The sequence below is a fragment of the Lissotriton vulgaris genome, chromosome 12, assembly GCF_964263255.1.
Source record: "Lissotriton vulgaris chromosome 12, aLisVul1.2, whole genome shotgun sequence".
NCBI lineage: Eukaryota > Metazoa > Chordata > Amphibia > Caudata > Salamandridae > Lissotriton > Lissotriton vulgaris.
This window is the reverse complement of record NC_141700.1, coordinates 284,213,831-284,228,662: the sequence shown is the minus strand read 5'-3', so window position 1 is coordinate 284,228,662 and position 14,832 is coordinate 284,213,831. Positions and strand designations below refer to the sequence as shown.

Here is a 14,832-nt window from a genome sequence, read left to right as displayed (position 1 = left end):
GGGCAATGAAATCAGACCACAGTTTAGGATCGTGTAAGTATAGGTCGCCCGGTAGTCCATCAGGGACAGCAGCTTTAGAGGGGATAATGGTCCTGATTGCATCAGAGACTTCTCGTGCTAAAAAGGGCTCTACAGATGCTAGCTCCTCTATGGAGAGGTCATACTTTAGTTCCCTCCAGGGTTGGCATCTCTCATCTTCAACACAGTACAAACTAGAGAAATGGGAATGCCATTGGTACTCGGTTATGTGATTGGAGAGAGGCTCTGCTCCTTTCCTGTCATATATATTTATCAAGGACCAGAACAGGATAGGATTCTTTAGATTGGCAGCATCCTTAAGCTGCTGCCAATATACTTCCTCCCATTCCTTCTTTGCATTTATAATGCAGACTTTATAATCCCTTCTAGCCGTCCGCACGGCGGTGGTGTCCTTCTTCCTCATTGCATCGCCTATGGCCCTTCTCTTTTTCCTGCATTCTGCAGTATACCATGGTGTGCCTGTTTTTGGTGTATTCTTCTTATTGCCTGCTCTGGTGTCTCCTATGATAAAGAACAATCCAATTTTCTCTATTAGACTGTTATAGGAGACCATAAAATTAGCACTCTGTTCAGTGGTGTGCACCAGGTTACAGGATGCGAGTTCCATGGTTCCCGCTTCTACTAAGTCTTTAATGCAGGTTAGGCTCTCTTTTTGGCACACCACCCTATTCCATTTTAATCTATGCTTGCAATTAGACAAAACTACATCTTAGTTTGAGCATACTTTGAGGAGGATATACATATTTAAAGAGGGTGAGGAGGGATGTTCAAATCGAGTCCAATGTAATCTTGGATTCACGCCTGGGATCGGGATTAAATTGCTGTGTTCCGGCCCGGGGATGGCTTTCCTGGTCCACGCGGCAGTCGCACTGAATGCTGTTGCTGCGTATATATATATCTCTGTTCCTTCCAACACATTTCACACGATGAATTTATGGACCTGGTCAAAGCAGGCAGGCCTGCCGGCAGCCCTTCTGACCCATGTCCTGCAAACTTCCTAGACAATTCTTCTAACAACCTCTGCTGCCACTCCAATAAGAAGAAGTATCAACGATTCCTTAACTACCAGAATATTTCCAGAATAACTCAAAAAGTCATACATACGGTCTTTACTGAAAAAATCAAACTTAAACCCGCTGAACCCTGACAACTACAGACCCGTTATAAATGGACCTTTCCTGGGTAAACTAATAAAAAGAGCATAATTGGCCCAGATGTCACAATTCATAGAAGAGAATACTATTCTTTCAAACTTCCAAACAGTATTGGGAAGAAGCGCAGAATCTGCCCTCTTTGCCATCTGGGATGACCTGAAGAACACAGTGGACCACAACTGGGTTGCTGCGCTACTCCTTTTGGACCTTTTGCCTGCCTTAGACACGGTTGCCCATGACACTCTGATACAAAGACCCTGCGAAGCCGGCATAGAGGGGACTGCTCTAGACTGGATCATGTCCTACCTTTAAAACTGAACTAATGTCATCCATACCCAACCTGTCTCATCCAAGCCGTACAACACAAAAGCAGGTGTCCCTCAAGGCTCTATCATCTCGCCCATGCTTTTCAACATCTACATGAAGTTATTACCGGTACTGATCAATTTCACCTCATGTGCTATAACTATGCAGATGGCATGGAAATACTCCTTCCACTGGAATGCCGCAAAGAAATTGGAAACTCACCCATTCTCAGTTGTCTCAGAGCTGTGGATCAATGGACGACTTGGAGCCTTCTCAAATTGAATGCTTTCAAAATGGAAATACTCCAGTGTGGCGATTGGAAACATTACGACCCGCTTGCCGCCTGGCTTGATGAACTGGGATCACCGCCTAAAGTATCGAAGGAAGTAAAAAACCTCGGAATGGCCATGGACTTCAAGCTATTGATGAATACCCAAGTGGATAAACTAGCAAGATCAAGCTTTGTTGCTATAAAAACTCTTCGACTAATCTTTCCCCATTTGGGATTTCCACACAAGGTCCAAGCTACCATCTCCCTTGTTCTGTCCAAACTCGATTACGCCTCTACCACGGTCTCCTTTAACAACTATGAAAATACTACAATGGATTCAGAACTCGACTGAAAGACTACTCTTGCATATCAAACCATAAGACCACATCTCCCCTGCCTTGAAAGCCCTGAATTGGTTACCGGTTGCCAGAAGATCCACGTCCAAGCTGCTTTGTATTACCCACAAAGCGATACATGGAATAGGACCGCTCTTCATCAGGAATAAAATCACCAAACACATTCAACAAAGGAATCTCCGCTCTAGAGTGGTACCTTCCCTCAAAATCCCAAGATACCTGTAAAAACCCATAGCTGACACATCCTTCTCTGTTGAAGCAGCCAAACTATGGAACTCTTTACCCCCAACATAAGATCCATGGACAACCACCGTATCTTCAGAAAACTACTCAAGAATTGGCTCTTTCCCACAAAAGCACCATACGCATACAGAAATATACAGCATATCACTCTGTATATAAAAATGTATTTGTATTATATATATGTACCTATATATGTGTATTGCTTTGTATAAACATAGAATAATTGTTTTAAAAAAATATTTAATTACACTTGAAAGACAGAGTTTATCTATTGCATCTTTAATCTACATATACTTACCTACTTTATGTATCTATATACCTTTCATGTACTTGGATCTATATATTATTACTTTTATCCTAAAAAATTCATACAATGCAATACCCTATTTCTCACCCTATACCTCTCTCAATATAGTCTCTACCTCAACTCTCTGACTGATCTCAAACCTCTACTACTCTTTCCAATGCACTATCCTATTTCTCACCCTACACCTCTATCAATATCTATAATATACATATACTTACATCCTTTATGCATCTTTATGCTTTCCATGTACGTATACATCTGTATATTTATTACTTTCTTCTAATTGTGCAAATCCTATGCACTACCATATTCTCACCCTATACCTCTCTCAATATATCTTCTACCTCAACTCTCTGACTCATCTCAAACCTCTTTCTACTACTTTTTCCAGTGCACTACCCTATTTCTCACCATATACCTCTACCAATGTATCCTCTACATCCACTCTCTCATTTATCCCAATCCCCATTCTGCTACTATTATCCACATAATAACCATTTATAGACTCTTCCCCTGCTCTACCCCTCCTTGCATCATCTGGCACCTCTTTACTATATCAATCCACAAAAACAAGCCTTTCTAAACTCTTCCCTCTGACTCTTCCCCTCCACATCCCATTTTACTCATCCCAAGCCTCCTCCTACTGCTATGACCTCCAAAACAAAAAAATCTAAATCCTTCACTCTTCTCTCCCTCCACTATCCTTTCAATCAAAATAACAAACTAACATGTCCACTTCTCAGATTTCATATTTCACTATACTAACTCACCACTAATCCTCTATGGGTCCCAGAGTAGCGTGCTACTCGCCAAAAATTACTTTAACACCTCATCAGGGGTAGCAGACACTATATAAATGCAAACCTTTTCCCTCTCTTATCCCTCCTCTACCCTTCCCAATCCAAATAACTTACTAATATCCACCACTCAAATTACTTTCATATTTCACTATACTAATACAACACTAATCCTCTATGGGTTCTGGAGTAGCGTGCTCCTCGCCCAAAAAGAGCTTTAACACCCCATCAGTGGCAACAAGCAAAACATAAATACAAACCTGTTTTCCCTCTTTTATCTCCCAGCGCTTCAACATCCCATATGGGATAACAAGCGCTATATAAATGCAAACCTTTTTCCCTCTTCTACACTTCCGCTATCCCTCTGAATCCAAATAACTGATTAACCTATCCACCACTCAAATTACTTTCATATTTCACTAAACTAATTCAACACTAATCCTTTATGGGTTCTGGAGTAGCGCGCTACTCACTGAAACAGCGCTTCAACCCATCGTCAGGGGTAGTAAGTGCTATATAAATGCAATGACAATACAATACAATTTCACGTGCATGCCCACGTTGGATCTAGACAGTAACATCATAAATATAAAACCAAAATCCCCACCAATAAGGACGCCAGGAATAAGTAACACACACACTAGTGAAAATAAACGTATAATTTGCGTAATTTGTATCCTTACAACACATACTATGAACATGTGGATAATGTTTCCATTGTAATTAAACAATACAAGACTATTAAACCCTCATAACATTTCTATAATATGAAACAATGATAATTTGAGTTTGCATACTGTCTTAATCTTGATAATAGTTTCCACTGTAAAAGCAGAGGTCGGTGCATGGGAGGCTCACCTTGGTCATATGCACAGATTATGGCACTACTTTTTGCACCCACAACAAATAAGTTCTTTGCATGATTTAGATGTTTCCAGATTGATTGTCCAATGTGGTATCATTACTCCATCAATCTGCTTTCAGCCCCAATCATTTAAATTTGGCAATTCTTGCATGGGCACCAAAGTCTGACCCCAAACATGGCCCGCTTAGCACGCAGATCATTTAACATACTGAAAAAAAGGGTGTTGTGTAGGTGGGTGTTTTCAATAGTTCCGTTGACACTTGCAAAGATGAATTGGTGAGTACTGTTTATTGCATGCAGTGGATAAATACGGCTATACATTAGTACAGTAAAACTCTTTACATTTCCGAAGTGATTAGGATCAACAGAACTTGGTCCATCTGACAGAAATTTAAATGCAGGAGTAGCAGAAGATAGTGCCATCCAGATGTCATAAGCTGCTTTCTTCCTTCTCCCATGAAAAGCTGACGTGGTGCCCCAACCTGTAACAGCATGGAAAAAGAGTAGAGATTCACATATATCAACACCTAAGCTTGCTACAATACTATGAGCTGGAATATAGCAGGACCTTTTTTCCTGTAGTAAACGCTACCCACAATTCTTGACATCCAATGGAATTAAAATGAGCAATCGCAAGAACGACTACATCGGTATCTACTGTATGAATCATTATTTTGGAGTGACCTTAAGTTACTGCATGGAAAGAAGGAAGCGTAACTCGTGTCCATTTCCTCATGATTGCTAGGCGATATCAGGGGGTCATTAGGATCGCGGATGGACTTGAGTCCGTCCGCGATCCCTGAGTAGGAGGGAACGTCCACATGGGCTGCGGCGTTCCCTCTGTGCAGATTAGGATGTGACCGCCAGGGTGGCGGTCACATCCTCTATTTTTAACATTGCGGCGGGTGGAGCTTCAAGCTGCACCCGCAGCAATGTTAAAAATGCACGCATTGCATTTGTATGTAGAAAGTGGCAGGCACCGCGCAGTGCCTGCCGCTTACTGCATACAAATGCAAGGGGGTACCATAGGTACCCCCCATGTGCACCCCCTTCACCTAGGGGGCCCGCAACGGGCCCCGGCAGTGAAGTTATACATGCTTTTCCACGGCGGAAAAGCCGCCGCGGAAAAGCAAGTTTCCAAGCACGTCCTAATCTGGCTGACGGTGTCTGAGAGACACCGTCACCATATTAGTGCTTTTCCGCCGCGGTTGTAAGCCAACCGCGGAGGAGAAGCTGCGGACGGAAACCAGGACCCACCAGCCATCCTAATGTGGCGGTGGGTCTTGGTGGGTCCACAGAGGATTTTCCGCATCCTCCAGGCCGGCTGTGGCTTCCGCCGGCCCGGAGGATGCGGAAAATCCTCCATCCTAATCACCCCTAATGTGGAATTTGAAAATGTATCCTTACAGGTGATTACTACTTGCTTCCCTTCGATATTAATAAGTTGCACACTGCTACTCAGTAAACCAAACAACTCTGTCTTGTTATTGTCTCCTCTAAGGAAACTATGCCAATCTTTGCGTACAGGATTGTTAGCAAACTATTACAAAGACGAATATCTGTACCAACTTTCAGCTAACTATTACAAGGTGAACGATTTTTCAATCTAAAAGCTGTACTAGAGACAACCTTTCACAAGGAGCTTAACTAAAGGGAAAGGACAGTGACCTCCAACATAGACTGGGTACTTGTAGGCAAATAATGTGAAAACTTTTTAAAAGTCATTTTAGCAACATAGTAAATAAAAACCCAATGTGTTATTGTAGGAAGCTGGCTCTCTATATAGTGATATAAAATGAAGTACACTGTGCAGAGTCCAGTGAGACCCAGATTGGTATACAAAGGCAAAAGTAGATAATATTAACGCTCTATTTGTGGGAGTGTGGTTGAGCAGTTAGGCATATCAGAGGGTAGTGCTAAGCATTTGTTGTACTCGCAGAGGCAATAAATGATACACACACTCAAGAATAAATCCGAGACCAATTTACAAAAATAACACATTTTTATATATTTTGTTCTGACCAAGAACTTAGCTGTACAGTAAGTACTTTTCGAGTTATGAATTTTTCAAATTCGCAAAATAAATCACTTTAGTGCGCAATTATGCACCGTTTTGTCAATGGGAGGAAATGGAAAAGTGCATATAAAATCCTACAGTGGGATTTCAAGGTTCACCTTCGAGATTTAGGTAAGTAGCAAGGCCAGTTGCAGTGTTCCACCAGCGGATTCTCTGGAGCATCGCGGATTCGGCCGGGAGCAGGGTGCTGAGGTCGTTGATAGCTTGTGCATTACAAAGAGTGAGGCCACATGAAAACACACTGCATGAGAGGATTTAAAGGTAGGTCCAAGAGGTCCAACTCGAAAGGAGCAAGTCGCAAGGGCATCAGGACCACAGGAGCACAGCTGGTTCCTTGGTACCCAGGCCGTGCGGGCTGGTTGCAGAGCAGATAGGTCAGCCGGAGGGCATGCGTCAAGGTATATTCGTGGTCAGAGCCAGTCAGGTTACTGGGGCGATTAAGGGACAGCTGGCTACTCACAAAGTGGGTCTCAGCATCCCTCGATGGGTGCTTGCTTCTTTGGCTGCTGGAGTCCGGAATGGACTCTGCGTCTTGGTGTACATTGCAAGGTTCCTGTTCCCCGGGTAATGGTCGGGCACGGCTCCGGTAAGTCTAGGTGTCTCCAAACGTGGTGGCGAGACAGATCTGACCCTCAGGAACTGATTTATCTCAGACTTCACTGGAGTACTTCCTTTACCCCCAAGGGAGTTCTTTGGCGATCGGTGAAAGACTGAGAGTGCTCCGGGGCTCTTGGAGACCTCACAGCAGCAAAACGAGACAGCACACCACTATTGTCGAGTCCTGTAAGCAGCAGACCGGGTTTCATGCCAAAATTCTGCAGCAGGTCTTCTGTTCTTGGGTTAGCAGCTCATCTTTGTCTGTATCTTCTTTGTCTCTGTTGAATCTAAAGCACAGGGTCCAGGGATGCCACATAAATACTCCATTTGGGGGCGTTAAAGTGGGTGACAGGTAGTAGCCAATGCGCTACCTACCATTATGGTGTCTACACCCTCTAAGGGACATCTTCCTGTTGGAAGGGGCACTACCCTAGCCCTAATTGGCTAATTCGCTCTCAAAACAAGATGGAGTAAGCTTAAATGTGGGCTGCACATCACCTGCCCACCTTAGGGGTGGCACTGGCTGAATGGGTACCCACCCATAATTTTACTAATATTCCAGTCTGACCTCTAGCCAAATTTGGAGCAGGAAAGGAGAGTTGGCATCCTCCAATAGCTGGAGTTGCCTGGGTAGCATTTCAAAGGCGGCATCGCCTTTGAAGCTTCCCGAATTAGGCCATCCTAGCCTGAGGGAGGTGTGAAGCACCTCTGCCCAGGGCAGGCTTTTTTCCTGGTCTCTGTGAACTCTGGCTCTCACCCCATGCGGTCAGAAACATGTCTGGTGATGGCAGGCTGGCTTAGACTAGTCAGAGACCACACCAGTGCTTGGTAGGTTTTCAGTGGACCCTATAAGGTGTCGCCTGTGTGCATTTATTGATGAAGCCAACACTGGCATCAGTGAGACTTTATTAAGTTGAAATGTCAGGTTCCAAACATCTTATTGTACAGTGAAGCCATCATGGAGCTAGGAAACTCGTGAAGACAAGTATCCAGCCCATGTACTCTCTATGGCATCCATGTGCACTTACAATATCAAAGAATGGACTTGAGATCAAAAGTACTGAGATATTTAGCTGCCCCTAACCTGTCAATCAATTCATCAGCCTAGGAATTGGGAGTGCATCAGTTTTTGTCACAGCATTGAGCTCCCGGTGCTCCACACACAACCTAATTTCTTTCTTTCTACCCTGGGAGTGTTGTTTGAGGAATGAAACAACTGGGCTGGCCCAGGGAGACTTGGTGTTCAATGGCACCCAATTCCAACATCTTCCTTACTTTTGCCTTGACGATCTCTTTGACATGATGAGACTGCCTTTTATGGCAGGAATGCGGTCACCAGTATCCACATCATGGGCACACCAGTTAGTCTGACCATGGGTGAAAGAGATGAGGTCAGCGAACTGATTTAGAACTTGTCTGCAATCAGTCTACTGTTGGGCAGTGAGGGTGTCTGACAAGACCACTCCCTCAACTGGCCTGTGTTTAGGGATGTTTGATTGGAGGCCAGTAAGAGGTTCACTCTCTGCTTCCTGATCCTCATCTGTGACCATGAGCATGGTAATTTCAGCTCTGCCTTGATAGGGTTTAAGTTGCAAAGGGGGGGTACACCCAATGAAGTCACTGGGACCTGGGTACGTGTATTGCTGAGAAAGAGGGGTCCCAGTAAACAGACAGGGTTTAAGGCGGTTTACATGTATTACCCTCTTGGGATTTCTGCATGTGCCAAGGTCCTCCAAGTAGGTTACCTCCCATTTTTTCTCTCAAGGATAAAGTAGGGCCCAGCCCATTTGTCCTGAAGGGCACTAGGGGCCCCAGGCTCTAAACCCCATACCTTCTGCCCTGGTTGGAACTCCACCATGATAGCCTTCTGGTCATATCAGAGCTTCCAGAGCTCCTGGCTGGCCTCAAGGTTTTTGCTCAATTTTGTAATGTAGTCAGTCATCCTGGAACGAAGACCAAGTACATAATCCACAATTTCCTGCTAAGGTTTTTTAAGAGGTCTCTCCCATCCTTCCTTCACAAGACACAATGGTCCCCTTAGAGATTATCAAACCAAAGTTCAAAGGGGGGACACCCTACTCCCTTTTGTGGTATCTCTCTGTGTGCAAAAAGCAGGCATGATAGCAAGACATCCCATCTCCTCAGCTTTTCAGGGAGTCCACTAATCATACCTTTTAGAGTCCTGTTAAATCTTTCAACAAACCCATTTACATGCAGATGATATGGGGTAGTGAACTCTTAAGTCACTCCACACTCAGTCCACATGGGCTTTAGGTATGCAGACATGAAGTTTGTACTTCTGTCTGATATTACCTCCTTTAGAAACCCGTCCCTGGTAAAAATACGAAAGAGGGCCTTAGCCACTGCAGGAGCAGTGGTAGTCAGGGGAATTGCCTCAGGATACCTGGTGGTATGATCCACTACCACCGGTATACATTGGTTTCCTGATGCTGTCTGAGAATCAAGAGGACCAACAATGTCAATCCCAACCCTCTCAACGGGTATCCCAACCACCCAAAGTGCCATTAAGTGGGCCTTTAGGTGACTACCTGTCTTGCCACTGGCTTGACAGATGGCACAGGAGTTACAAAACGCCTTCACCTTCTGGGACATTCCTGGCCAGTAGAAGTGATTCACCAACCTACTCCAAGTTTTGGTCTGGCCAAGATGGCCAGCTAGGGGAAAGTCATGGGCGTATTTTAGGAGAAACTCTCTAAACTGCTGATGCACTGCTACTCGCCTGGTGACATCAGGTTTGTGTTTTCTTGCCTCCGTGTAAAGGAGTCCCACCTCCAAATAGGCCTTGTAAGAACCACTGGCAATTCCCTTTTCCTGATCAGCATGTTGCTGCCTCAGGCTTTAAAGAGTGGGACAGGTTCTTTGCCCCTGGCAAAGTTTTTCCCTAGAGGGACCAACTACACCCTAAAGCTCTGCTGTGTAAGGCCCATGCTCATGGGGCTCAGTTCCCTCTGGGGCTGACAAGTCTTCTCCCTGAGGAGAGGGACCTGATCTAGTGTATGGATAAACGTTGGTTTCCCAGACTTCTTGCCCTTTGTCTTGGAAGGTTGGTCCATATTTCATGCTCCAGCACTCCTCTTTCGCCCTGGGGTTACTATTTCCTTATGTGTCAACATGCACCCATTCAGGTATACCCAGCATGGCTTTTTGTTTTCGACCTTAGTCCATGCTGACGAATCCAAATAATTGCCAAGCAGACACTATATGGGAATTGCAGAAGATACCACCACCTTTTTGTGGCTAATAACCCCGCCCCATTGTAAGGACCCCACAGCCATTGGATGTACCTTAGCCTGATTGTTAGCATTGAGTACTGTGTAAGTCTCTACAAGCAAGTACTAGCCCGGGGACACCAGTTGCTCAGTCACCGTGGTGACACTGACACCAGTATCTCTCAAAGCTTCAACTTTAACCCATTTTTGCTGCTGTCTGTAATTTCCCAGATTTCTGGGCCAGACTGCCAGGGTTGCTGTACTCACTGCACCGTCTGTCACTAAAGTTGCCTCACCAGGCCCTCTGATATAGTTATGTCCCATCTGTGATCCCATCTGGAGACTTACCAATGCAGTACCTGGTAAGTTTGCGCGCCAGGATACTCTCGAGTAATTGTGCGCGATACAAAACGCCTATAACATAACATAAGATTTACTTAAGGTGTACTAAAGGCATTCTTTTTGTTTTTATAGCTAGGGTCTCCAGTTTGGTGTCCAAGAGCCTGCCAATCATGACACCAAGTCTTTTTGGGATCCCAGTTTTTACCCTGGTACCCTCCCTTGGGCTGTCAGGAGTTTCTGTGCCCTCCTCCTGAGCAAGTTTTTGGAGGCCTGTAAAAGACTCTTTGTTGTTTATCTTTTTGGTCATCATCTTTCCCTTGGGGAGTCATTTTAGCCTTTTTCTTTTGGTCAACCCCACCAGTGGCAGTTTTTGTTACCCTTGTTTTGGCCCAGTGATCTGCATTCTTCCCCAACTCTTGAGAAAGTGGACCTAGGTTTACCAGGTGCTCCTGTAACTTCTCATTGTAACAATTATTCAACAGATGCTCCTTCATGATTAAATTGTAACGTCCAACATAGTCATGCACAATGTTACCTGTTAACCAGCCACCTGGTGTTTTCACTGAAATGTCTGCAAATTGAACTCACAACTGACTTTTTCGAATCTCCTTGAATTTTTTCTATATTCTTCAGTAGCGAGTCCAAAGCCCTCAATCAGGGTACCCTTCATGAGGTAATAAAACTTAGCATCTTCCTTATTCAATGTCAGGAGTCTATTACTGCATTAACCTGAGAAAAGTTCCCACAAGAGAGAGACCCAGTGTTTTTGGCTACTTTCCACTGATTCAAGCTCTCCCGAAAGCAGTAATCCACTTGGTGATGTCATCACCCTCTGCATATTTAGGGACCATTCCTTTGAGGAGTTTAGGTCAATGGGAAAAAATAGAAAAATGCATATAAAATCATACTGTTGGGTTTCGAGATTCACCTTCATGATTTAGGTAAGTAGCAAGGCCAGGTCCAATATTCCATCAGCGGATTCTCTGGAGCGTCCCCGATTCAGCCAGGAACAGAATGATGAGGTCGTTGGTAGTTGGTTTGCCACAAAGAAGGGGCCATCTGTAAATACACTTCACATGAGGACTTAAGGGTATGCCCGAGGGGTCCCACTAGAGGGAGCAGGTCGCAAGGGCCTCAGGACCACAGGAGCACAGCTTGTTCGTTGGTACCCAGGCGGGCAGGGTGGGTACAGAGTAGATAGGTCAGCTGGGCAGCGTGCGTCAAGAAGTCATCACTGTCAGGGGAAGGCAGTTTAACAGGGACAATTCCGGGACAGCTGGGCCACTTACGAAGTGGGTTTCATGGGTCTAGACATCCCTCGATGGGTGCTTGCTTCCTAGGCAGTTGAGTCCGGAATAGACTCTCTGTCTCAGTGTAGGTTGCAGGGGTCCGGTATCCTGGATAATGGTGTAGCACAGCTCCGGTAGGTCGTTGTGTCTGCAAACGTGGTGGGGAGAGGAATCTGACCCTCCAGAGCTGATGTACCTCTTTTTGCTGGGCTGCTGCGTCGGAGTAACCGGAAAGCAGCAAGTCAGTAAACCAGACTCTGGGTTCGGTACCTGCAGACTGCAGGTAAGTAGTTCCTCTACCCCCAAGGGAGTTCTCTGGCCATTGTCAGCACACCTTGATTGTCAAGTCCTGAAAGCAGCAGGCAGGGTTTCAATCCAAAATTCTGCATCAGGTCTTCTGTTCTCGGTTTAGCAGCTCTTCCTTGTCTGTATTTTCTTTATGTCCGTCGAGTCTAGAGATCAGGGTCCAGGGATGCCACTTAAATACTTCATTTAGGAGTGTTACAGAGGGTGACAAGTAGTAGCCAATAGGCTACCTAATTTTAGGGTGTCTACACTTTCTAAGTGACCACTTCCTGTGGGAAGGGGGACTACCCTAGCCCTAATTGACTAAATCCCTCTCAAAGCAAGATGGAGTCAAATGAAAAGTGGGCTCCGCATCCTCTGCCCCACCTTAGGAGTGGTGCTAGCTGAATGGGAACCCACCTCCTAATTTAGCTAATATTCCTGTCTGTCCTCCCGCCAGATATGGAGCTGGACAAGGGGTTGACATCGTCCACTAGCTGGATCTGCCTGGATCGCATTTCAAAGGCGGCATCACCTTTGAAACTTCCTGCCTTGGATGGCAATTCTGGCCTGGGGGAGGTATGAAGCACCTTCGCCCAGAGCAGGCTTAATTCTGGCCTCAGAGCGCTGGTTCTCATCCCATGAGATCAGAAACATTTCTGGCATTTGCAGGCTGGCTAAGACTAGTCAGAAACCACACCAGTGCATAGACCCAAAACTAGCATCAATGAGGATTTATTAAAATGAGATGTTTGGTACAAAACATCTTAGGGTACAGTGAAAACATATTGGCGCTAGGAAACTCTTGATGACTGGTATGCAGCCCATGTACTCTCTCTGTCTTTCCTGTGCATTTAAAATATCCAAGAATGGACTTCGATATTATTTGTCCACACATGGTATATAGTGCACCGTGCCTTATGGCTTTCGGGCCTGCAGTACGGGTTACTTACCTATTTCTCATGCAGTGTATGGCTGCGTGCCATGCAGACTCTTCAGTTTTCTCTGCACCAAGACATGCAGCCTGCAATGGCAGTTTGCATAGTCTTGGTGAGGGATCACTGGGGTGGCACTATTTGTGCTGCATCCCCAGTGGATCCTTTTCTACCCCAATGCCCTAGGTAACAGGGATACCATTTAATGGGAACCTATAGAGGAGGTTGAAGTTGTGCCAAACATGGTGCAGTTTTAGGAAAGAGGTCTGACACTGGGTACCTGGTTAGCAGGGACCCAACGAACTTTGATTTCAAAATCACCTCATGCACCAGGCAAAAAGTGGGGTTTAACCATGCCAAAAGAGGCACTTTCCTACAGTTACTTTTTATTTCTCTTAATTTCTTAAAAGTGGCAATAATTATTTTAGTAAGTATTTTCTAATGCCAGCTAGCTAAAATAGTCTATTAACAAAAATGTAATTTAACTACTACTTGGCTAAAACATGGATGCTCCACCAATATTGGGATTTTAGCTGCAAGTAGTGCTACTGTTTTACTTTCCATACTTACATACATAACTCTGTGCAGATGCTCAATCTTCAGAATGCGCTTATAGCTTAAGCTGGCATTTAAAGTGCATAAAAAGTGTTGTTTTCACTTCTGAAAATCAGGTCTATCTATGCTGTTATTTGGTGGTACCTCATTTTATGTGTCAGTCACTCATATTTGGAATTTGAATATTGGGGGCCGTGCCATATGCTCTCACATTACAACTGATTTACAAAAAGTATCTGCCAATTTAATAGTAAGTTTTTTGCATATTTTTAGACGGAGCAGTGAAGGGTTTCCCCAACAGCCCAGAGGTCATAATGCTGGCTGTTCAGAGTTCAAAAACCAAATGGTTCTTAATGTGAACATTGCACAAATATGGATTCCTCCTCCAGGATGCTAAGAGTGTGAGGGAATGCCTCTGTACTTTATGACCAGATGAACATGAAAGACGGCAATATGATAATAGACATCAGATATGCTGTATTGCTGCACCCAAACGGAAAGTTTCAGGGAGCTCCTACCTCCCCGTAATAGACCTAAGAACTTTTGGGCGCTGTATAGTGCGTATAGTGCTGCAAGGGGAGGGGGGGGGCAGTTTCGAAACTGTGGGGGAATGAGACTTGCACTGAGCTCATAGAAATCGGTGGTTAAGTTGCACCGGAACTTACCCCTGACTGGCCTACTGCCTCATGGAGGGACTACCTGTAGTGTGTCTTAGGGTGGGAAGCGGGGTTGTTCTTTATGTTTTTTAGTGATGATTTATATTTGGGGTATAATTTTTGTCTAGTACCTCGATAGTGGTAAAACTAGTGATTGTCTCGCCATGATGTACCTCCCTACCTACTTGATTATTGCATTGTGATATCTTGAATAGTATAACTATTGGCAATTACGGAAAATTTGCTGTAATGAAAGCAGCAAAGTATCAATTCTTATTGTTCTGTCTTGACATGATGGTTTGAAATGTTAAATAAAGAAATAAAAATAAAAAAGACGGCAATATAAAGAGAACCATCTATATCTCTCCCACATACCCAGGGCAGATATGGTCATCAGTCCACAGCCTCTTGCCCCCTCCCATCCCCGTACTCACTTGACTTACATCTTCTTATCACTGTTTACCCACACTATGACAGGCTAACTGATGTGGTACTTGGATACTTGTTAATCTATGATTGTGGAGCCGA

At 44.6% G+C, this 14,832-nt stretch overlaps 1 protein-coding gene across 4 annotated transcripts in view; it reads left to right on the top strand.

The window, feature by feature from the left end:
- HACL2 (2-hydroxyacyl-CoA lyase 2) overlaps window positions 1-14,832 on the top strand; it is a 565,926-nt gene that overhangs the window by 539,521 nt on the left and 11,573 nt on the right. The window lies entirely within an intron of this gene.